Raw genomic sequence first — 24,514 nt, 5'->3', positions numbered from 1 at the left:
CCTGAGGAGAGAAGGAAGTGGGGAGAAGAGAGAGGAAAGGAGGAGACAGCAGAAGGGACAGTTGGAGCAGAGAAGACAGAAAAGCAGGGGGAAGGCAGGATATGAAAGAGGGACAGAGCACAGAAGAGTAGGAGTGGAAGGGGTGGATAAGGCACTGGAGGACAGGGGAAAATTGAAGGAGAATAGAAAAGAGAAAGGGAGGGGAGACAGGAAGGAGTGAGAGGCAAGGAATATGGAGGGGAGAGAAGAGGAGAGAGAAGAGGAAGAGGAAGCAGACATGAATAGGGAGAAGAGGGGAGAGAGGGTTAGAAGGATGGAGAGAGAGGAGAGACAGGGAAAGAGAGAGAGAGAGAGAGAGAGAGAGAGAGAGAGAGACAGAGAGAGACAGAGACAGAGACAGAGAGAGAGAGGGACAGAAGGAAGGAAGGAAGGAAAGAAAGAAGAAAGAAAGAAGAAAGAAAGAAAGAAGAAAGAAAGAAGAAAGAAAGAAAGAAAGAAAGAAGAAAGAAAGAAAGAAGAAAGAAAGAAAGAAAGAAAGAAGAAAGAAAGAAAGAAAGAAAGAAAGAAAGAAAGAAAGAAAGAAGAGAATAAGGGAAGAAAGACTCCCAAAGACCAGAGGTCATGTACTAAAGGCTTGTTCATTTACCAGTGGTGTTAAGGCAGGAGAGCGAGCTTTAGAAAATGAGTCCTAATTAGATGATAGATTACTGAGAGTATACTGAGGGTGTACCTTTGTAGGGGATGTGAGAGTTGTGCTCTCTCTCTCTCTCTCTCTCCCTCTCTCTCTCTCTCTCTCTCTCTCTCTCTCTCTCTCTCTCTCTCTCTGTGTGTGTGTGTGTGTGCATATGTACAGACAGACAGACAGACTGTGTGCTTCCAGCTACAAGTGAGCAGATTTGCTCTAGCCACACCCTTCCACCATAACTTTTTGCCTTACCAAAGACTCAGAAGCAATAATTCCAGCTAACAATGACTGAAATACTGTGTCAGAATAAACCTCTCCTCATTCTAAACTGTTTCCTTCAGATATTTGGTCACAGTGCAGCTGGCTAACACACACGACTCATGTTCCCATTACTCATTCATTAGATTTCCCAATCACAGGGAACCTCAGCCCCACAGTGCTTACGTACTGGCTGTCCATTAAGGCTTGGTTGAACAAGTAATTTCACCTTCCCTATGATCCCACTGCCTGGATCAGTGGTAGGTTAGTATGCAACACACTGGTAAAAGTGGGGCAGGAAAAAAACCAAAACAAAGCAGTAAACCTAGGTGACACAGAGGAGAGGATCAAACCCTGGAGCTAGGTCCAACTGAGAAACGAAATGGGAAGAATCTTCAGTGAGGAAGACATCCAGGTACAGAGGTTTTGCAGGTAAATCAAGGAAGTAACATGCACCACAGCTCCCTCAGGATGCCATCAGCCTACTAAGATCTTCAATCTTACCTGTTGCCAAGTTCAACCACCTACAGAACTGCTGCTTCCCCCTCCTGCCCGGTCTTTCCCATACTTGGGCTCCCCTATACAGACTACTTGTATTCTTTGTCACTGTTTTCCGTGGCACCTTCTTGCTGGGATCCCTTATATCTCCAGCAGCCAGAGACTCTCTGTGACCCAACCAGTCCTCAGTAGCTTCCCACTCCAATGCCTTCGCCCAGATATGGCCCCTTTATGCACAGACAAGAAAAGAAGGGGTTTGTTGGAATGCATGTGGTACCAACCTTCCTCCTAGGACGTCAGCACCACAGACTTATTCAGCTAAAACAATAAAACTCACAGCTATTCTTTTTTTTCTCTCAAGTGGCATCAAATTGCCAGTCAGTAGGGGTGGGGAGCAGCCAGGAGAGTCTGACAGATCCATGAGTACTTTGGGGGCTGATGTCAGGTGACAGAGACCAGTGTGCCTGCTGCCTCCATCATGGGGACTACAGGCTAGTCATGTGCCTTCAACAGCTGAGTCAAAGGAACACAGTGAGCAGGGGCTTGTAAACACATTGCCAACAGCAATGGACAGCCCAGCAGGAACCTAGGAAACTGACAAAGGGAGACACACACACACACACACACACACACACACACACACAGAGAGAGAGAGAGAGAGAGAGAGAGAGAGAGAGAGAGAGAGGAAACAGAGACAGACAGATAGAGAGACAGAGAGACAGCGACGAGACAGAGAGATTATAGCTTTGTCTGTGTGTGCATGTGTGTATGCCTGTGTCCCTCATGCTCTCCATGAGGGTGTCTTGGTGGTCCCAGGCAGCCTATATCAGCCAGAGCTGCACAGCTGGAGACCTTAGGGACTCTGACTCAGGAACCTTATAACATGAGTTTTAGCCCGTCTTCAGTTCTAACTAGATGTGTGACTTCAGGCAAATGTGTGAGTCTAGGTGGTATCACCTGTGAATTATCTAGAAATCCAGCTTTCTTGTGCCACTCATGCTGTCTATGGTTTGGATGCATTGCAGCTCAGTAACCCTATCCTAGAACTATTTTAAGGGACCACCAAACCAGAGCCCAGTCCTCCTCCTCCTAACTGCACCCTCTGTTATATGTGCTTTAAAACCTCACTTCCTCTAACCAAACAGTATCTGCTACAGGTCCATAGTCTTTGATACAAAAACCCAAGGAGCTTGAAAATTCAGGCCTTTTCCTGTTTTAAAAGGAAATGGGACTGGGAGGATAGCTTAGTCAGTTAGGTGTATGTCACGCAAGCATAAGGAAATGACTTTGGTACCCTGAACCCACATAATGAAGCCACATGTGGGAGTGTGCACTTGTAATACTAGTATTGCAATGGGTAGACAAGAGGATCCCAGGGGTTTCACTGGGCTCCAGACAAGACTGAGCCTCCTTTAAAAACCAAGGTGAATCACATATTGAGGCTGGATTCTCACCTCTGCACACATGTACACACATGCATGCATACAAACATACATACACATAAAGCAATAAAAAATAAAACTAGAAGAGAACATGGCTCATATAACCTATATCATATAACATCCATCAAGGCCTCAGGGACTGAGGGAAATGTGACAGACAGACATAAGGCCATCTTGAGTGTACACAGCCTTGGCTACTTTGGGGTTTCTACCTTTGACCTCTGAACTTGGGAAAGTTGGTAACCCCGTCTCAGTCTTCCAGGGGTCTTGTTATGACCACAACATTGAAAAGAGTAATGAGGACAAGATGAAGAAGGATGGAAACAAAGAGCAGTTTTAATAAAAATGGCCCCCATAGGGTCATATGCTTAAGGCTTAGGAAGTAACCCTATAAAAATGGCCCCCATAGGGTCATATGCTTAAGGCTTAGGAAGTAACCCAAGGATTAGACCGTGCTGGAGGAAGTCTGTCACTGGGCTTGGGCTTTGAAGTGTCAAAATCCAAGTCAGCTCTCTCTTCCTGCTGCCTGAGGATCTGGATGTAGTCTTCTCAGCTACCGTATCTGCCAGCACCCCAATATGCTCCCCACCATGATAATCATAGACTACACCTTTAAAACTATAAGCCTCAGTTAAACACTTTCTTTTATAAGCACTGTCATGATCATTGTGACTCTTCACAGCAATAGAACAGTAACTAAGGCAAGAGCTATCAGAGTATACACTAGACTTTTTCTCTTCATATCTCCCACACCTAGAAAAGTCGTGGAAATGCCAAAGCCTTAGTAAATACTTGCTGAATAAATGAATGACTGAAATAATTGTTGAGGGTGCTCTTAATGATTACTGGTGTGGCTGGGCAATGGACACATCCTATGTGCCCAAGACAGAAGCCTGATCGGTGTTTAGTTCTCTATCCTCCAAGCATTAATGTCTGTGCCATCACCACCATCATAAAAACCTCTACACACAGTGACCTTAGCCATATTCAGGAAGCCTCCAAGAGAAAGAGTACAGAGACCTTGTGGGCACACTGACTCTCAGAGACATAAAATAGGGGAGGAGTCCATGAGTGACAGCTGTTCTTGGGGTCACGGATTCCTGGTGGACATGTGTAGTTATGAAATCAGCTCCGCCCACCCAGTAGCTGTGATCCTGGGATGAGAGATGGAGTCGTGCAAAGGCCCCAGTGCTTCTTTTATAGGGAGTTGCTTCTCAGGATGGCTGTACATGATAAAAATACAAAATAAACATCTCGAAGGAAGACTTTACTGTCATTGCATCCTGCACGACTGCCCTGTGAAACAAAGGGTGCTCCCCTCCCAGACCTCCATATCTTGCTGATGGGTTGCCATCAAAGCACCTGTATCTGTATCATCACCTATCTGTTGGTAGCACCTTCAGTATCACTGTGGTATATGTCTTCACCAGTGACCAATAGATGGAGGACACTTGTTGCGGTAATTATTAAAAAATGCAAAATCAATCCACTCATGCTTTCGCTGGCTATGCTCTAGTAATGTGGTTTCCCCTCCCCCATTGGGAACTGCAGGCTGCAGTCTTCCCTATTTTGGTTCATACTGCCTCTGAACCACTGTATCTTCTCAGCCATCTGCCCCCTGCAACTAGCTGTCACAAATCCCCTTAACCCTGTAAAATCAAAACTCTAGAGTCTTGTAATTTGTCAGTCGGATTTATAACAGTAAATTCTCAACTCGCAAAATACCCACACAATGAACTCGGAGACAATTGATATTGACATAAGCTGCCCATCTAGATTGGACAAATTGCCCTATATTATTCTATCCTTTCTATGATATTCATAACTACCTGTGGCTATTTCAAGCCATATGGATCTGGTTCATCCTCTTCCTCCATCTTCTCTGTCCTTCTGCCCTCTCTGTCCCCTGTCCTGTCTCTCTGAAAAACTTAGCCCCACCTACCTTTTTGTACCAATGACAGACTCTAGTCTTATATTTCACCTGCCCCTACCTGCCTATCAACAGTAATCCACAGATACCAACTAAAGAGTAACCCAAATTGGTTTTGTCATTTGTCTATTTTTCTAGAAGTATCCTTTCCTAATTTAACTGAATCTATAGCACGAAAACATTCTTGTCCCTTGATTATCAATACCTTTCTCCTGCTATGCTCCTGTAAGGTCTCAGATACTTGTGATAGTGATGGTGGACTTGTTCCATGTCCATTTTTGACTAGCAGTTTGGGGATTAAAGGAGACCATGTGCTCTTTGTTCTTGCCTGTAGTGCTCAGTACTGACATTCATACATAAAGCATTCTAATCAATTAAGTGATTCAAAAGGTTTGTGAGGAAAAGCAGACATGAGTGCTCCACAGAGTGTTGGAAACAGCAGGCAATGAACACAGGCTATGCAGTACCTCTCTGTTAAGTAAAGCAATGATGTGCAAGGACCACACCCATGTGCTCCCTTACTGTATTGCTTTATATAATGGTAATTATATAATACTACTTAAATAAAACTAATAATAACTGGTTAATTAAAGGTAATACTGGGAACACATCAGATATTCCCAGAGCACCCAGGACACAGGGAACAGTTAATTATGTCCACTTCTTAATTCTGAACTTATAAAAACTCTTCTTGCAATTCTTCTCAAACATGTCCTAGGGTAGAGATGGCATCATATAGCTGTCATCTCCTACATTCTCTTCTATGCCTGTCCTTCCCCATCTCTACAAAACAAAGACATGCCTGATTCCTCATCTCAAATCTCCCCAGGTTGCCTTGTCTCTAGAGCACATGACCAGCTTTCCAATCATGAGTGTTCACAGGTCTCTGAGTCCTGGCATTTTAAAGCCTTCCCCCTCTCATCTTTCAGAGATACAGGTTCCAATCACAATTGTGTTTTATATTTAATAGATATATTCATTCACAGTATGTGTATTTTTCTAATGAATTGCATATTAAAAATAATTGTAGTGGTAATCCAATACAGGAAAAACAATGATAATATTGAAAGAGCCTTAATAGACAGGGGAAATTGGTTTCTATGCTTCAAATTATGTGCATATTTTGATACAAGGATGTATGACAGGGAAGTTAACAAAAGACATTTAAATATAAAATATATTATGCTCATTTAAATTCTGAAAGGGAAGAGAAATGGAAATTTAAGCTCAGTGGGAAAAATATTAATGTAAATTTGCAGCTATTTAAAAATAGTCCATTGATGGGTCTAGAAATATGGTTCAATGATACAACACTAGCCTAGTCTATACAGAGTCCTGATTTTAGTTCCTAGCACCTCTATTTCATTTATCATCATCATCATCACCACCACCACCACCATCATCATCATCATCATCGTTGCCCTCAATACAGTACAGTTGTACTTTATGTATTCATTTTGATAGTGATAGTGGATATATAACTAAGTTTTTTATCTTATATACATTAAACTAAGGGGTGAGTCATCTGTAACTCCATGTAATTAACTATAAGGCAGAAATGACATTTGCATGTCATTAATCATCATGATTACATTTGTCTGCCAATTTAAAATTACTTTAGGGTGTGTTGGGCTTTCTTTTTCTAGGTTTTATACTCAATGATCTGGTGAAATCTGAACTAGCACAGGTAATCTAATGGCAATATTACACGTGGGGTAGAAAGTCAAAGAAATTAACATGAAGAAAGACAGAACTCGGGACCCAGCACTATCTCTAAGTCACTGTGTGACCCTGAAGAAGTATCCTTCCTCCTGGGATCTCAGTTTATTCATGAAAAGACAGATGTGGATGGGAAGTTTTGTAGGACTCTTTAATCTTAAAATACTTCATCACCCAATTTCCTAGGAAGCATTCCCATCTTAGTTATAACAATAGATGTTAAAGTCCCAAGAGCAAACCCTCAGGCTGGATTCTCCAGAGAAGACAGAGACAAAATTAGTCTGGTGTCCTTTTCCCTGAAGATCCTGGGTCCTCTTCAGAATCTAGTGATTATGAAGGACCTGAAGGTACATTTGATGGCCTCCTAAGCATCTAAGGTTACACATTCACCAAAGACTCGTCAGAATGAAGGAGGCAAAAGAGCAGCTTTAGGAGATATATATATATATATATATATATATATATATATATATATATATATATATATACACCACACCACTGAGCCAACAGTAAATGGCATTATGGGATAACCCATAGTGAAGACATGTTCAGTTGATGACTCTCTACCAGAGCCCCATGACAATTTAATGTTCACAAGAGACATCCAGCTTGTAGTGTTCCAGGTCCTTGTACAGTTTGGAAAGATAGGTAAGGACAAATCGTGAGGGTGGAGAAAGCGATCAAAGAGACACTATTTAACTTAGAGTGTATTTATTACTTTCACAATTGTTCTGGTACCTCTGCCTCTCCCCTTCTATAAACTGTGGCAAATGACTGTGAACTGTTACTGGCTGATTCTGTGGACCTACATACCCCAGGCCAGCGAACACAGAGAAAGGCCCTGAAGCCCAGCATCTGTCCCTTCTGTTTCCCTCCAAAGTTTGCTCTTACTTTTTGTAAATTCTTCTCCCCCAGGACCTGGCTTAAACACCATCTTCGGTGTCTGCTTTTAAGGTCCTTCCACTGTCCTACTCACCTTAGAATTCTAGGCCTCAAAAACCTTTCCGCTTTGTCCTCTGTCTCCCGCATCTTCCATTTTTTACTAAGCCCTGGCTTTGGTAAAGTCTGCCACCAGACGTGGGTCAAGGCCAATTCCACTGTTCCACCTGCAGGACTTGGAGCTAATGAGTGTGGAGACAATCTGTAGACTTGACTGTGTGGCAAATTGTCATTAGAACAATTACTGTGTTTCCACCTTGTACAATGTTAGCATTTGGAACATATTTCTTGTTGACGATGAAGCTCAGAGGCATGAGGCAGGGCAGAAAGGAAAGAAGGAAAACACATCTTGTCTGTTCTCCCAGAATTTTGCCATGGATAGATGTCCCCAGAAGCTACAGAAAGCACTACCTGGGAATGGACCCATGTGTGATGTGCATGGCCCTTCCCAGAGTTTGCCTCTCCTGGAGACTAGGGCCCCAACAGAGATCTCTGTGTGCCCTGACCTCATCAGACTCCACCCATGCAGTTGATCTTAATTCACGGGGCACATGAATCTGGGATCCCAGGGACAGGAAAGAAACTGGGCTGGAACTACACTGCCTCCGGCTTCAGAAGAGCACCCTGAACGAGTCAAAGGTGCTGACCCTAACAGGAGTACTTGGGTCACAAATGTATTCTGAGAAGCTCTCTGGGCTGAATTAGGATGAGAGGGGAGATGCTGGAGCACTGTAAGGAGAGCTTACCAACCATAGGGCTGAGTCAATGGCAAAGCAATACATTAAGAATCATAAATTAGCAGTAACTGAAAACAAAGGGGCGGTCTCTTTAAATGGAATTAAAATTCCATTTAGAAGTCTGGACGTTTAACATATCAACTAGTACCTTGTGTAAAGTAGACTCACTCTGTCTAATGCTCTGCCACTACTTGCTGAGTGACAGCGAGCTGTCACCTCACATCCCTGGGGCTCTGTGCCATCCTTAATGAAAGGGAGATGATAAGACACCTGTAAGCTTTCACTAAGAAAGTGTAAGTGGGACAGAGACTGTGTGGGTGGCCTGAGAACCTGCCCACCCACCTTCCCACTTTTCTGGAACAATTTTGCATCTGAGGCAGCTCCTCACCCCATGTCTCCATGGTGCCACCTTCTGGGCAGAGTGAAACTTTCTGCTGAGGGCAACCCTGAGAGGTACCGTAGGTTTAATTAAATCCTAGGACTATGCTGGGCTGGCTGCAGGATCATGTTTTATTGAAACACCAGAGAACACAGGCCTGCTGAGCGCCTGTTCACTCGTTCTCTGATCCTGAAAGTCATTGGCCACCAGCTGAACACACTCAAGGCCAACCAGGGCCTTTGGCCCACATCCTTACACAGAGCAAAGAAGCAAGGTATGCAAGCCCATCCAATATGCTGCCGCAGCAGAGGGGGAGGGGACTTCAAGTAAAGAAACTGGTTCTGGAAGCTTCTGGGTGCCCTGAAACAAACACTGTAGCTTATTTGAGCTTTGGTATTTTCAAGCTATGAAGTTCGAGAGATAATAGGAATTCTTCCATCAGAAATCCTGGGGGGGAAATCAAGAATAAGAGCAGAGTTTGGTGAGAAGGGAGATTAGTAAGGCAGGACCACACTACCCCAGCTCCCACTAATCAAAACTATTACAACATCAAATGCTAAGTCAAAGTCTCAAAAGGTTAAGAAATCAACTGCATAATTAATGACAGGTAAATGGGCTCCATTATCCTGTAACGGTTGAAAAAAAGGAATCTCAGTGTTCCCATTTACACAGAAAACAAAGATAATGAAAAGTATTTAAATAATTTCCTTTAAGGAAGACTTGTCCAGAACTTAGGGCGGGAGAATGAAACTCTACCCTGGGCCCTTTGGAAAGAGACACGCAACTCATTCCCTTGACATCAAAACATGAGCCTTTTTTAATGTGTGCACAAATTCACAAAAGTAGTCTGATGTGTGCGTGTCTGTACATGCGCGTGTGCACACACACACACACACACACACACACACACATGCCCACTCCCTCATGCCATATTTTTGCACTCACTGTCAAACTCTGTGGGTGGAATGTGTCAATTAAGCGATGCCTTGAAATAGAGAAAGGAGCTCAGGTTGGGGCTTCCTTAGTAAAGTTATGATATTAGGCAAACTACTTTCTCTGATGCTCCTAACTAATTTCCAAGGCCATCATGAAGACTTAATTAACTCATCTATGTAAAATGCCTAATCCGATGCTGAGGACACCTTGAGTGCTTGTTAGCTAACTGGTGATTCCACGAAGCTCTTCAGGAAGACCTAGCAACAGCTTAGTCATCTTCTGCCTCTACCAGGTGCTTCAGGTGCACTCCAGACCATCCCCCCCCCCTTCCCCCATGTTCTCATGGTCTGTGTTCCCTGCGGTTTCTCTCCTCCCTTTGCTATCCTTCTCTGTCTGCCCTGCTTCTCTGCCCGCATGGCTCTGCTCCCGTCTGTCTGTCTACCTATCTACATGTCCACTCATCTGCCTCTACGCCTTCTCCAGGTCCTCACTCCCCTCCCTTTCCCCCAAACACCCCCTTATAACAGATCTATTGCATGGTGTAATCTCAGCAAGGGCCCACCAGGTACCCCCTCACCTCATTATATTTCATAACGGTACTCCATAATGTACTTTTGGAATGGGAGCCAGATGTATTAATGATCCAATGTTGGAACATTCTAATGCTATTGTGTGTTAGTAGAAATGAAGGCCATTCAGATGATATCCTCAAGTTCACTTGAGTCATAGAAGTTGGGTCAGGAATTCACACTGTACTCCAGTCCAGAAAAGATATCTCAAACAACCTATGATACCCAGGACTCTAATCAGAGTGCTCTTGCACGGTCCTTCAGCAGCAGCTCCTCTGTTGATAGTGACATTCCAAAGGAAACAATATGGATATGGAAGCATTTGCTAACCACATTCCCTTTCTAGCACAACACTAAAAGCTCGGTTTGCAATTCTATGTCAGTAGTTTCAGGGGGGAAAGTGGGCTATTCTGATCTAGGCAACATTCCATCATCCGATACCAGCAAGACACATCTTTCTAGAATTCACTGCACAACAAACACATATACCTGGCCTCTGTGGCTGGGATACTCTAGCATATCTCTAAGATGGGACTTTACACTCTCACCTTCTGCACTCTTAGAATAAATAGAGCAGTGATTCTCAACCTTCCTAATGCTGTGATCCTTTAATACAGTTCCTCATTTTGTGGTGACCCCCAGCCATAAAATTATTTTGTTGCTACTTTATAACTATAATGCTGTTACTATTATGAATCATAATGTAAATATCTTATATGCAAGCTATCTGATATGGATCATTCACACACACACACACACACACACACACACACACACATCCCTGCAAAAGAGGTCATACCCACAGGTTAAGAACCACAGGACTTAAAACACTTGTCTTAACCATCAAGCTTGAAGGTTATCTCCTCTCAGATAATCATCTATTAGCCTATGTTATCACTGGGCAGAAAATGGACTTGTTCAAGCTGCACAGAGCCATGATGTGCCTGGGATGCCAATGGGACTATTTGTACTAGAGGTGGGATATCTGAAAACCACATCTCAGTATCTAACCCAGTGTGATCCTTTTATATGCAATTATCCCCAGTTTGGCATGAAGTCCAAATAAGTGTTTAGAAATGCTGGAACCTCCAGATGAAAGCTATAATTAATGTATCAATGGTTTTTTTCTTCTAAAGGGCACACAATCAAAAAGAGGAGCCAGCATATTAGAGCAATTAGTGGAAATGATAGACTGTTGGGGACAATGGTTTTGCATTCTAGCTGTCAGGATTTGGACATTATCAGGTCAAAGTCTGTTGTGGCTGAAGCCCAAACTGTTTAACATTCATGGCTTATGAAGGGGATCACACATGCTGGCTGAACTTTGCAAATAAGAAAGCATAAAAGACAAGGTCCTGCCAGAGTGACCTGAAATTCTGAACACTATGTATACTGAAGAGCAGAGGGAAAATCTAAAGAGTTCCATTACAACAGGACTGTCTGGGAAGGGAACTTGGGTGAAGAAAGCTTCAGAAGACTGGAGATGGAGATGCAGCAGAGGTCCATGCAGAGCTCTGTCCTTAGCATTGAGCCATGAGTGAGGTTTTTACCAGACCCAGCTTCCCACAAGGCAATGGAAGCTGTCTGGTTTTGTTTTGAACTCCTCTATCTGTCAAACGCAGTATCAGTTCTTGACTTACTCTGTCACCCTTCTCCTGGATGACAGCCAAACTCAGGGCAAGACCTTGCATTCTCACTCATCAGCCCAGGGCCTCACAGAACAATATTTATGAGGCTCCATGAAATTAGGAACTGACTTCTCACATCTATTTGGCGTGTGGGGGTCATCTTTTCTTTGAATTTCTAGAAATACAAAAGCATCTTTCCCTCTATATATCAATTCATCATAGAAGATTCCCTTGACCCCTGTAACAAACACTACCCTGTGATCCACCACACCTACCTTTCTTTAGGGGGTCTCCATGAATAGTCTAAGTTCCTAGGGAATGGAAAACTGTGCATATGTGTGTTTGTGTCTGTTCACCTTTAATAACAATACACATCTAATAAATCACTAGGAGAAGGAGAATTAGCTTTTCCCAGGGATGAGCCCCTCTACAGGTTGTCCAACTAATGGTCAGCTGTGAAACCATTTACACACAAATAACAAAAACGAACTTACTGTGTTTTGTGTGTGCATACATCTTTGTGCATACACGTTCATACATGGAACAATAATAAACAAAGAAAAAGAGGCTTTTAACTTGGGAACACGTTAGGGATTGGAAGAGTGGATGTTAGCCCTTGAGCTAAATTTGATCTCTCCACAATGTACATGTTCAAGTCCAAACACTAGCATCCATAGAATGTGCATGTGTTATAAGATAGGGCCTCTAAGGAGTAATGATGGTTAAATAAGGTCTTAAAAGTGGGGCTCTAATTCAATATTACTGATAGCTTTGCAAAATGAAGAGGCACCGGAGAGCAAGAGAAAAGGGCCGAGTGGAGATGTGGAGAGAAGAGAAAGAAGGGACTGCGGGAGAAATGCCTTAATCTCAGACTTCCCCCTTCCAGAATTGTGAGAAAATGTATTTCTGTTAGTCATTCACCCGGGCCATGGTATTTTGTTATGGCAGCTCTAACAAACCAATACATAAGTTGTGACATGGAAAATCCCCTTTCGTCTGTCTGGTCTCCTCTAAGCAGCTAAGTAGGAAGCAGAGAGACAGAAGAAAAACGGAAACAGAGTGTTGTGTGTGTCCATTAGGCTTGTTTGCTCAGTGGTGTTGTGTAAGTCTGCTGTCTCCCTATTGATTTTCTGTCGGGATGCTCTATCCATTATTGAAAGTGGGGTATTTGAAGTTTCCAACAAACTAAGCCCAAAGTTAGCAGAAGGAAGGAAATAATAAAGATTAGAGCAGAAATAATTGAGGTTGAAAATAGAAAGACAATAGGAAAAAAAATCGATGAAACCAAGCGTTGGTTTTCTGGAAAGATAAATTTGACAAGCCCCTCAGCTAGATTAACTAAAAACAAAAGGAAAAAGACTCAAATAAATAAAACCAGAAGTAAAAGAAGAAAACTTCCATCCAATGCCATGGGGAAAAGGGAATCATAAAACTATTATGAGCAATTTTATATCAACAAATTGCATAACCCAGAAGAAATGGATAAATTCCTAGTATTATATAACCTACCCACACTGAATCATGGAGAGAAAGCTGAAACATAATAATAAAAGTAATAATGAATTCGAAGAGGTAATCAAAGGCCACCCAACAAAGCCAGGGCCAAGTGGGTATCCGATGAAGTCTACGGGCATTTAAGGAAGAGTTACCACCAATCTCTCATAAACTCTGCTAAGCAACTGAAAATGGAAAGAACATTTCCAAATGCCAACAGCATCAAAGGCAAAGATTACCAAAGAACACAGGGCATCTCTCCAAGGAACATAGATGCCAAACTCTTCCACTAAATTCTGTAAACTGAATTGGGCAGCACATTAAAATAATGGGACACAAAAGTCAAGAGTGAATTTTACTCCTGGGATCAAAAGGACAGCTCAGTGGGAAACAATAAAGGAGGGTGATACAACACATCAAATAGATGAAGGGTAAACGTCATACAACCATCCCAACAACTGCGGGAAAGTGCTAGGAAACTAGGGTTTAAAGACTTGAGACAGCATAATAATGACCATACAAAATATCTTGATTGTTTGAGTATGACCACTTCACAATGTATACATATATTAAAACATCACATTGTATACCTTAAATAATATAATTGTTTTTAATCTGAGTTATTAAAAGTGAAGTAAATCATATATAAAAGCCCAGAGTTAATATCTTATAGTGAAAATCTGAAGCACTTACCCATTAGAACAGGATCCAGAGACAGACTGACCAGACTGACTCACTCTGTGTGTGTGTGGGGGGGGTGTAGGTGGGTGTGTACTCAGGTGATGGAGACCAGAGATCAATTTTAAGTCTTCCTTCCTTCCTTCCTTCCTTCCTTCCTTCCTTCCTTCCTTCACCACATTCCACTTATATTTTGAGAGGAAGTCTCTCACTGAACCTGGAGCTCCCTGATTCAACATAAGAGCAAGGCCTGGGGGTGAACCTTCTTGCCTCTGCCTCGCAGGCCTGTACTGTAAGCATCTCAGGCCTGTACTGAAGTGTTTAGCTTCTGACGTGAATGCTGAAGATTTAGACGCAGGGCCTCATGCTTGCATAGCAAACAGTCACTGAGACATCTGCCTCACTCCTAAAAGAAAACTTTAATAAACAAAAATAAAACAACAAAAAGGACACGTTCTTGAGACCCAACTTGAAGTCAATGAAGAACAATACATACATACAGAAATTGGAAGATCAAAATGAGAGAGAGAGAGAGAGAGAGAGAGAGAGAGAGAGAGAGAGAGAGGATGATTAATCTCTAAATTTAAGAAGCATATTAATAATATCTTAAATGACTTAAAATTGATTAGGGTGCTCTTCAAATTACGAACTATGAGCACAGGCCCAGTTCGCTAAGATCCTTGAGCTTGGCTTTCTGCTTTGTTTCCCATTTGGAAAATCTACTCATCCATCTGCTGTTAGTCTAAACTGCTGTGAGCAGCAGGGATATTACATGCTGTCCCGTTATGGGAAGAAATGCAGTTTAGGACCCCTGAGAAATAGTAGAAGCGCTGAGTCCATTCCTCCCTCCTTCTCATCTTTGACTCCCAAGGACTAATGTTGCAAAGTAGTCCTTACTTACACAAACTCCTAAAGCCAATAGAACTTGTCCAAATCATATAACCCCAAGCCTCAAAGTGTGTTTGCCTTTTATACACACACACACACACACACACACACACACACACACACACACACAACCTGTTTGACACTGCAAGAGCAGTTAGCAAGAAGCAGAACTACAGAACTCTATATGGTTAGTCCACATAGAAACTTTGCCAGATCCTGGAGCTATTGACTAGGTGTTTGATGGATTAGGTCTTTGTTACCGTTTTGGCAGGCATTAGGGTATATGTGCTGAGTTCTAAGGTCACAGTGGTTTCTCTAGGGGCCTGTCATACTAGTTCATAGCCATTTGGATATGCTTTGATCATGTAACACCAGTCTTTAGCAGATATCTAGGCAGTGGATTTATTATCAACTGACTTGCTTTTCCAAATGACACTCTAAATTGTCCTGGCAGCCCCACTGGGGACCAAACTTGAGAAAGAATGTCTTTTCCTGACGTTTGGAAATCCCAGATACAATCTCCTTATCCACCTGAAGAGAGAATGTGAGGACATACATCTTCAGCCTTTTCCTATCTGATTTGTCAAAGCCCTTGGGTGCCATGCTCAAGAGGCTCCCTGAAATAGCTTCTGATTACTGTGCCCAGCAGGGAAGCAGCTTTGGAAACTGTCACTGTCACATTGCCCAAACAAGAGAGTCCTTCAGAAATTACAAAAGCTCATGCTCATCTCAGAGTGATTTACTTCTGGGCTAGCCCTTTCAAGGGAGGGCCTGCTGCTCTTAGAACACCCGGTTCTCCAGTCAGACTCATCTCTGGAACTACGTGTGGATCTCATTGAGCTTTCCATAAGACTCTGGGAGAATGGGGCAAAATCTGTGAATCTAAAACAGTAACACCAAAGATGACGACCGACCATTCAAACTAGTTTTCATATTTTAAGAGACCAAAAGCCCTGGGATGTTGCTCAGTTCCATAGCTCTCTAATACCTTCAGTCGCGTAGAGAAAGAAAGACATTTTTCAAGGATGGTTTTCATCTGTGATGGAAACTGCACGAGGTATTGCTGTGGGGCAGGGAGGCAGGCCAGTGTTTGGCTTTGTTTGTGAATATCTGTGGGGAAAGAGAGAAAAGCATTAGAATACAGCATCCAGGAGTCACATGAAGACATGGAGTTCTTTAGACCTTAACCCAGTCTACCTAAGAGTCCTCAAGGGGCTCGGTGAAGTGAAGCTCTCCTTAAGCATATAAAGTATGTTCAAGCTTAACCCTTCATCTACACATCACAATGCAGACTCTCTGGCAACACCCTTTCATCATCATACTTAGAAGAGGAGCCCAGGTGCCCCCAACATGCTTTTTCCCATGGATGTCTCTCCAGTGTTTCTGGAAATGTTTCCATTCTTTGGGATACAAAGGGCCTGTCAAATGAGCTATACAGTGTTTCTCAGCTCCATCTCCAAACCAGCATAGCTTTTAACTCAGATATCTGCTGTTGAAGCCCCTAACCTAGCCTTAAGGATAGGTCACAGCTCTCTATGCATCATAGAGTCTATCCAGCCTGGCTCTCTTTGTATACAAAATGAAATCAAATCCATCACAGTCAAGCTGCAGGACTTCATAGCTGCTGTCTATGCTGCTAGAATTTGAAGTGATTCCTGAGGAAGTCAGTTATTCCGAAGTGGTTAACTCGGGGCATCTTGCCACATATCAGGAGCAGTTCACCAGCAAGAGTAGAAGATTCTATGGCTCCCTAGGGTCTCTCACTCCAGGCTCTTTAGTCCTCGTCAGGCCAAATGTCAATCAAGTTTCCTACCCTATGGCTAACTGCATTCCATGGAAAATCCCACCCCTTCTCACGTGAGGAAGAACTGGGATTGTTGGAGTATTTACAATACATGTACTTGGTCACATTGTCTCAATACTTAAAAGACCAAAATGTGAAACTAATATTCTTAGCATGAAAAAAGGGAATGGTCCTCCCTAGTCCCATTCCGTTGTGGCAGTTTTTATCCTGTCTTGGCACACTTCATAAAATCTCCAAGATCAAGATTTTCACCTTCCAGATGGAAAAAGACGAAAGGGTTAAAAGAAGAACGGACAACTGGACAGTTGGTCACCAGCAAAGCATGCACGGCAGGCAGCAGCTTCCAGAGATTTGCAGCATAACTTCGCCTTATGTACTGTTTCATGATGGCAAATTGCATCTGCTTGCACTCTCTATAACCTGGAAGACACGGCCGAGAGCCGCGGAGCTGTAATGACCGAGGATGCAACGGAAACATTATCAAGAAGAGAGCGTATTGATTAAATCATTGTCCTTGAGTTTGTGGAGAAAATGATCATAAAAACTCAGATGGACTTCCACGAAAACTAGCATCCATGAAACCTAACACTGTAGAAGGAATACTACTTTGAAAATAACTTGTTTCACAATGCTGCGGATACTGTCTATTGCCTTCCAAGAGTTTTAACTTAGCAGTGCGCGAGAGTGCCTGCTAAGGCTCTTGGAGTATTTTTACATCACCTTTAATCTTCCCTATTCACCAGGTTCTTAAACTACTCACTCCTTCATCTTCAATGACTTTAATAACATTAAGCTTGTTTTGTTTGCTGAATGGCTATCTGTATTCATTCTTCAGGTAATTTCCCATTCAAGTTTTTAGGACCTCATTGTACATTAGAGTGTTAGGGTTGTTTTGGGGGAAGAGGTTGTTTGTTTGTTACTGTTTTTTATTGGTTGGTGCAGACATCTATATACACTTAGCACAGTTGCACAAATAAATCTGTTACGATAGTATTGTATCTATTGTTCTATTTTATCATCTGTCATTTTTCTGTCACATTTTATTAACACTAAGACTGCTTTTAAACTTATCTAATCAAATCCATTTCATGCTCTGTGATTTCGCCAATAGATAAGGCGCTTGTCTTTAAACAATTAGGCAAATGTTTGTCCATTTCAACCCTGGTATGATGTTTGCAGTTTTGCAAGTTGATAATTACATAAATATTTAAAGTCTTGATACAGTGTGTTGAGGGAAATGACCATCCATCCCTGATGAGGAGACACAGAGAATGCAAAACATGATATAGCGTTGCTCATCTGAGAATGAGGCTCTTTTCCATATGAGGATAATTTATGGACTCAGCGACTTTTTAAATTAAAAGACAATTATCAGCATCAATGACAAGCAGATGAATCTACAGAATGTAATGCTCCACATTTTCTTTTATCTTTACGAAACACAGCAGTCTCCGCGGAGGGCAAAGTGCCTGTGTCTGCCTGTCAGCTATGCGCTTTCCCTTGGTCACTGAAAGTAAGTACAACCCTAAATTGTTTCCTTTTCATTCTCATGCATTTCTGTTCACATTTCCTGTTCAAACAGGTCCTATTATACCTCTTCAGGTTGCATACACACAGACATTAGACATCCAACATTGTCATCCTCTGTGACATACTTGTGCTTTGTGTGTGTGGAGGGTTTATGTACATGTGGCATGAGGGGAGGTTATATGCTTGTGGGGGACTTATGTGCACATGGTGTGGGGGGTTATGCATATGTGGTGTGTGTATGGGGGGTGGGTCTCTTCTTACACTCAGAGGCTAAGGAGTACATTAGTTGCCCTGTGCTGTGACTCTCCATCTTGTCTACTGATTCAGATCTGGCATTGAATCTGGAAGTTAAGTTGGCAATCAGCTGACCACAGCTAATCTCCTGCCTCTGCTCCCAGTGTTGTTTGGGGAAAGTCCTCCACTGCAAGGCAGATTAGACCAGCATATCCTTTCTCTCCTGGGTGATACATACCATAATATAATTGTTAAATATGTTGTAATAGATCATCTTTTTAAACGATATCCATGGTTGGAGCCCTTTAGGATTTTGTTTGTTTGTTTATTTGTTTAACTTTATACACAATGTTTTGTACTTGTCTCCAAAACAATTTGCAAGGGCTAATAAAAATTTCAACAAGATGTTTTTAATATGAGACATAATAATCTTATAGTTTATTTAAAACATTTTTTAAAAATCAGGGAGCTCAGAGATGTTTCAGGAGCTCGAGAGATGGCTCCGTGGTGGAGAGTGCTTTCTGCTGTTGCAGAGGACTGAGTTCTGTTCTAGCACCTACAACAGGAGGCTCATCACTACCTATAACTCCAGTTCCAAGGAATCCAGCACCCATGGGTACATGCATGTACATGATTCACATAAAACCATGAAGGTGCACACACATAGACATGAACAGAAAGAAAGAAAGAAAGAAAGAAAGAAAGAAAGAAAGAAAGAAAGAAAGAAAGAAAGAGAGGGGGAGGGAGGGAGGAAGGAGGAAGGGAGGAAGGAAGAAAGGAAGGAAGGAAGGAAGGAAGGAAGGAAGGAAGGAAGGAAGGAAGGAAGGAAAGAAGAGAGGGGGAGAAAGAAAGGGAAGAAGAACTTTAAAAATCTTTTATGAATAAAGGGAACACTGACTCCAATGTTCAAAATACATTATAGTGCTCACTTCAGCAACACATATACTAAAAATACATTATAAACTTTTGGTAATAGAAGTAAGTGGTTAAGGAATAGAGAGAGCAACAGAAAATTTCAAAGAGCTCAAAATTAAATCCAAGTACATTTGAAGGCACACGCAAGATTAAAGGAGATATTTTTTAATTGATTTTTTTTTATTAACTTGAGTATTTCTTATATACATTTCGAGTGTTATTCCCTTTCCCGGTATCCGGGCAAACATCCCCCCCTCCCCTTCCTTATGGGTGTTCCCCTCCCAACCCTCCCCCCATTGCCGCCCTCCCCCCCAACAGTCTAGTTCACTGGGGGTTCAGTATTAGCAGGACCCAGGACTTCTCCTTCCACTGGTGCTCTTACTAGGATAAGTTCATTGGGGGTTCAGTCTTAGCAGGACCCAGGATTCTCCTTCCACTGGTGCTCTTACTAGGATATTCATTGCTACCTATGAGGTCAGAGTCCAGGGTCAGTCCATGTATAGTCTTTAGGTAGTGGCTTAGTCCCTGGAAGCTCTGGTTGCTTAGCATTGTTGTACATATGGGGTTTCGAGCCCCTTCAAGATCTTCCAGTTCTTTCTCTGATTCCTTCAACGGGGGTCCTATTCTCAGTTCAGTGGTTTGCTGCTAGCATTCGCCTCTGTATTTGCTGTATTCTGGCTGTGTCTCTCAGGAGCGATCTACATATTTTTTTTTTAACTTGAGTATTTCTTATATACATTTCGAGTGTTATTCCCTTTCCCGGTTTCCGGGCAAACATCCCCCTCCCCCCTCCCCTTCCTTATGGGTGTTCCCCTCCCAACCCTCCCCCCATTGCCGCCCTCCCCCCATAGACTAGTTCACTGGGGGTTCAGTCTTAGCAGGACCCAGGGCTTCCCCTTCCACTGGTGCTCTTACTAGGATATTCATTGCTACCTATGGGGTCAGAGTCCAGGGTCAGTCCATGTATAGTCTTTAGGTAGTGGCTTAGTCCCTGGAAGCTCTGGTTGCTTGGCATTGTTGTACTAATGGGGTCTCGAGCCCCTTCAAGCTCTTCCAGTTCTTTCTCTGATTCCTTCAATAGGGGACCTATTCTCAGTTCAGTGGTTTGCTGCTGGCATTCGCCTCTGTATTTGCTGTATTCTGGCTGTGTCTCTCAGGAGCGATCTACATCCGGCTCCTGTTGGCCTGCACTTCTTTGCTTCATCCATCTTGTCTAATTGGGTGGCTGTATATGTATGGGCCACATGTGGGGCAGGCTCTGAATGGGTGTTCCTTCAGTCTCTGTTTTAATCTTTGCCTCTCCCTTCCCTGCCAAGGGTATTCTTTTTCCTCATTTAAAGAAGGAGTGAAGCATTCACATTTTGATCATCCGTCTTGAGTTTCGTTTGTTCTAGGGATCTAGGGTAATTCAAGCATTTGGGCTAATAGCCACTTATCAATGAGTGCATACCATGTATGTCTTTCTATGATTGGGTTAGCTCACTCAGGATGATATTTTCCAGTTCCAACCATTTGCCTACGAATTTCATAAACTCGTTGTTTTTGATAGCTGAGTAATATTCCATTGTGTAGATGTACCACATTTTCTGTATCCATTCCTCTGTTGAAGGGCATCTGGGTTCTTTCCATTTTCTGGCTATTATAAGTAAGGCTGCGATGAACATAGTGGAGCACGTGTCTCTTTTATATGTTGAGGCATCTTTTGGGTATATGCCCAAGAGAGGTATAGCTGGATCCTCAGGCAGTTCAATGTCCAATTTTCTGAGGAACCTCCAGACTGATTTCCAGAATGGTTTTACCAGTCTGCAATCCCACCAACAATGGAGGAGTGTTCCTCTTTCTCCACAACCTCGCCAGCATCTGCTGTCACCTGAGTTTTTGATCTTAGCCAATCGCATTGGTGTGAGGTGAAATCTCAGGGTTGTTTTGATTTGCATTTCCCTTATGACTAAAGATGTTGAACATTTCTTTAGGTGTTTCTCAGCCATTCGGCATTCCTCAGCTGTGAATTCTTTGTTTAGCTCTGAACCCCATTTTTTAATAGGGTTATTTGTTTCCCTGCGGTCTAACTTCTTGAGTTCTTTGTATATTTTGGATATAAGGCCTCTATCTGTTGTAGGATTGGTAAAGATCTTTTCCCAATCTGTTGGTTGCCGTTTTGTCCTAACCACCGTGTCCTTTGCCTTACAGAAGCTTTGCAGTTTTATGAGATCCCATTTGTCGATTCTTGATCTTAGAGCATAAGCCATTGGTGTTTTGTTCAGGAAATTTTTTCCAGTGCCCATGTGTTCCAGATGCTTCCCTAGTTTTTCTTCTATTAGTTTGAGTGTGTCTGCTTTGATGTGGAGGTCCTTGATCCACTTGGACTTAAGCTTTGTACAGGGTGATAAGCATGGATCGATCTGCATTCTTCTACATGTTGCCCTCCAGTTGAACCAGCACCATTTGCTGAAAATGCTGTCTTTTTTCCATTGGATGGTTTTGGCTCCTTTGTCAAAAATCAAGTGACCATAGGTGTGTGGGTTCATTTCTGGGTCTTCAATTCTATTCCATTGGTCTATCTGTCTGTCTCTGTACCAATACCATGCAGTTTTTATCACTATTGCTCTGCAATACTGCTTGAGTTCAGGGATAGTGATTCCCCCTGACGTCCTTTTATTGTTGAGGATAGCTTTAGCTATCCTGGGTTTTTTGTTATTCCAGATGAATTTGCAAATTGTTCTGTCTAACTCGTGAAGAATTGGATTGGTATTTTGATGGGGATTGCATTGAATCTGTAGATTGCTTTTGGTAAAATGGCCATTTTTACTATATTAATCCTGCCAATCCATGAGCATGGGAGATCTTTCCATCTTCTGAGGTCTTCTTCAATTTCTTTCCTCAGTGTCTTGAAGTTCTTATTGTACAGATCTTTTACTTGCTTGGTTAAAGTCACACCGAGGTACTTTATATTATTTGGGTCTATTATGAAGGGTGTCGTTTCCCTAATTTCTTTCTCGGCTTGTTTCTCTTTTGTATAGAGGAAGGCAACTGATTTATTTGAGTTAATTTTATACCCAGCCACTTTGCTGAAGTTGTTTATCAGCTTTAGTAGTTCTCTGGTGGAGCTTTTGGGATCACTTAAATATACTATCATGTCATCTGCAAATAGTGATATTTTGACCTCTTCTTTTCCGATCTGTATCCCCTTGATCTCCTTTTGTTGTCTGATTGCTCTGGCTAGAACTTCAAGAACTATATTGAATAAGTAGGGAGAGAGTGGGCAGCCTTGTCTAGTCCCTGATTTTAGTGGGATTGTTTCAAGTTTCTCTCCATTTAGTTTAATGTTAGCAACTGGTTTGCTGTATATGGCTTTTACTATGTTTAGGTATGGGCCTTGAATTCCTATTCTTTCCAGGACTTTTATCATGAAGGGGTGTTGAATTTTGTCAAATGCTTTCTCAACATCTAATGAAATGATCATGTGGTTCTGTTCTTTCAGTTTGTTTATATAATGGATCACGTTGATGGTTTTCCGTATATTAAACCATCCCTGCATGCCTGGGATGAAGCCTACTTGATCATGGTGGATGATTGTTTTGATGTGCTCTTGAATTCGGCTTGCCAGAATTTTATTGAGTATTTTTGCGTCGATATTCATAAGGGAAATTGGTCTGAAGTTCTCTTTCTTTGTTGTGTCTTTGTGTGGTTTAGGTATAAGAGTAATTGTGGCTTCCTAGAAGGAATTCGGTAGGGCTCCATCTGTTTCAATTTTGTGGAATAGTTTGGATAATATTGGAATGAGGTCTTCTATAAAGGTTTGATAGAATTCTGCACTAAACCCATCTGGACCTGGGCTCTTTTTGGTTGGGAGACCTTTAATGACTGCTTCTATTTCCTTAGGAGTTATGGGGTTGTTTAACTGGTTTATCTGTTCGTGATTTAACTTCGATACCTGGTATCTGTCTAGGAAATTGTCCATTTCCTGAAGATTTTCAAATTTTGTTGAATATAGGTTTTTATAGTAAGATCTGATGATTTTTTGAATTTCCTCCGAATCTGTAGTTATGTCTCCCTTTTCATTTCTGATTTTGTTAATTTGGACGCACTCTCTGTGTCCTCTCGTTAGTCTGGCTAAGGGTTTATCTATCTTGTTGATTTTCTCAAAGAACCAACTTTTGGTTCTGTTGATTCTTTCTATGGTCCTTTTTGTTTCTACTTGGTTGATTTCAGCTCTGAGTTTGATTATTTCCTGCATTCTACTCCTCCTGGGTGTATTTGCTTCTTTTTGTTCTAGAGCTTTTAGGTGTGCTGTCAAGCTGCTGACATATGCTCTTTCCTGTTTCTTTCTGCAGGCACTCAGCGCTATGAGTTTTCCTCTTAGCACAGCTTTCATTGTGTCCCATAAGTTTGAGTATGTTGTATCTTCATTTTCATTAAATTCTAAAACGTTTTTAATTTCTTTCTTTATTTCTTCCTTGACCAGGTTATCATTGAGTAGAGCATTGTTCAATTTCCACGTATATGTGGGCATTCTTCCCTTATTGTTATTGAAGACCAGTTTTAGGCCGTGGTGGTCCGATAGCACGCATGGGATTATTTCTATCTTTCTGTACCTGTTGAGGCCCGTTTTTTGACCAATTATATGGTCAATTTTGGAGAAAGTACCATGAGGAGCTGAGAAGAAGGTATATCCTTTTGCTTTAGGATAGAATCAGTGATGTCCCAATTTAGTGAGAGCACCTATCTCAAAAAAAAAGTGTATTTAAAGCAATGGAGAAAGATATGTGTGTCAAGCTATGGCCTATACATGCACACACACCCAGACATATTCGTGCTCATGTGAGCACATATATACAGCATATACAGACACACAAAATAAAAAAGCTACTCAGTAAAGACATAAGGAATTATATTCTTCAGATATGGAATGATTCCTAACCACTAACTACATAGCCTTAGAAATGTTGAATCAGTCTGATCTGTCTTAATACCTTTGTAGATAATACTGATGAAATTAGCTACACTCTCTTCATGCTATATTAATTCCAGAATGCCGTTTGTTTCCTGTTGTGACACTGATATCTATCAATATGGTCGTGCCATTTATGGATGTGGATGCACAAAATTCCTGGAAGGACTCAAAAATTTATGACTCTAAATGATGGAGTTCATTCAAAGAATTCCAGAGTAATAGTATATGTTTTATATTTTCCTTTTGATGGATTTATGCCAATTGAGGTCTTTCCCACCAAACAAACATGTATTTCCC

The 24,514-nt window shown here is 42.0% G+C and overlaps 1 long non-coding RNA gene across 1 annotated transcript; it reads right to left on the bottom strand.

Moving 5' to 3' along the window:
- Window positions 1-15,703: 15,703 nt before the first annotated feature.
- LOC134479343 (uncharacterized) lies at window positions 15,704-19,029 on the bottom strand. The gene is made up of 2 exons (XR_010052528.1): window positions 15,978-19,029; window positions 15,704-15,890 (listed from the first exon to the last, which is right to left on the bottom strand). It is a non-coding gene; the product is annotated as an uncharacterized LOC134479343 (long non-coding RNA).
- Window positions 19,030-24,514: the final 5,485 nt, after the last annotated feature.

The sequence above is a fragment of the Rattus norvegicus genome, chromosome 6 (assembly GCF_036323735.1).
Source record: "Rattus norvegicus strain BN/NHsdMcwi chromosome 6, GRCr8, whole genome shotgun sequence".
NCBI classification, from domain to species: Eukaryota; Metazoa; Chordata; class Mammalia; order Rodentia; family Muridae; genus Rattus; species Rattus norvegicus.
Note: the sequence above shows the minus strand (reverse complement) of the source record. Positions and strands in the feature narration are given on the sequence as shown.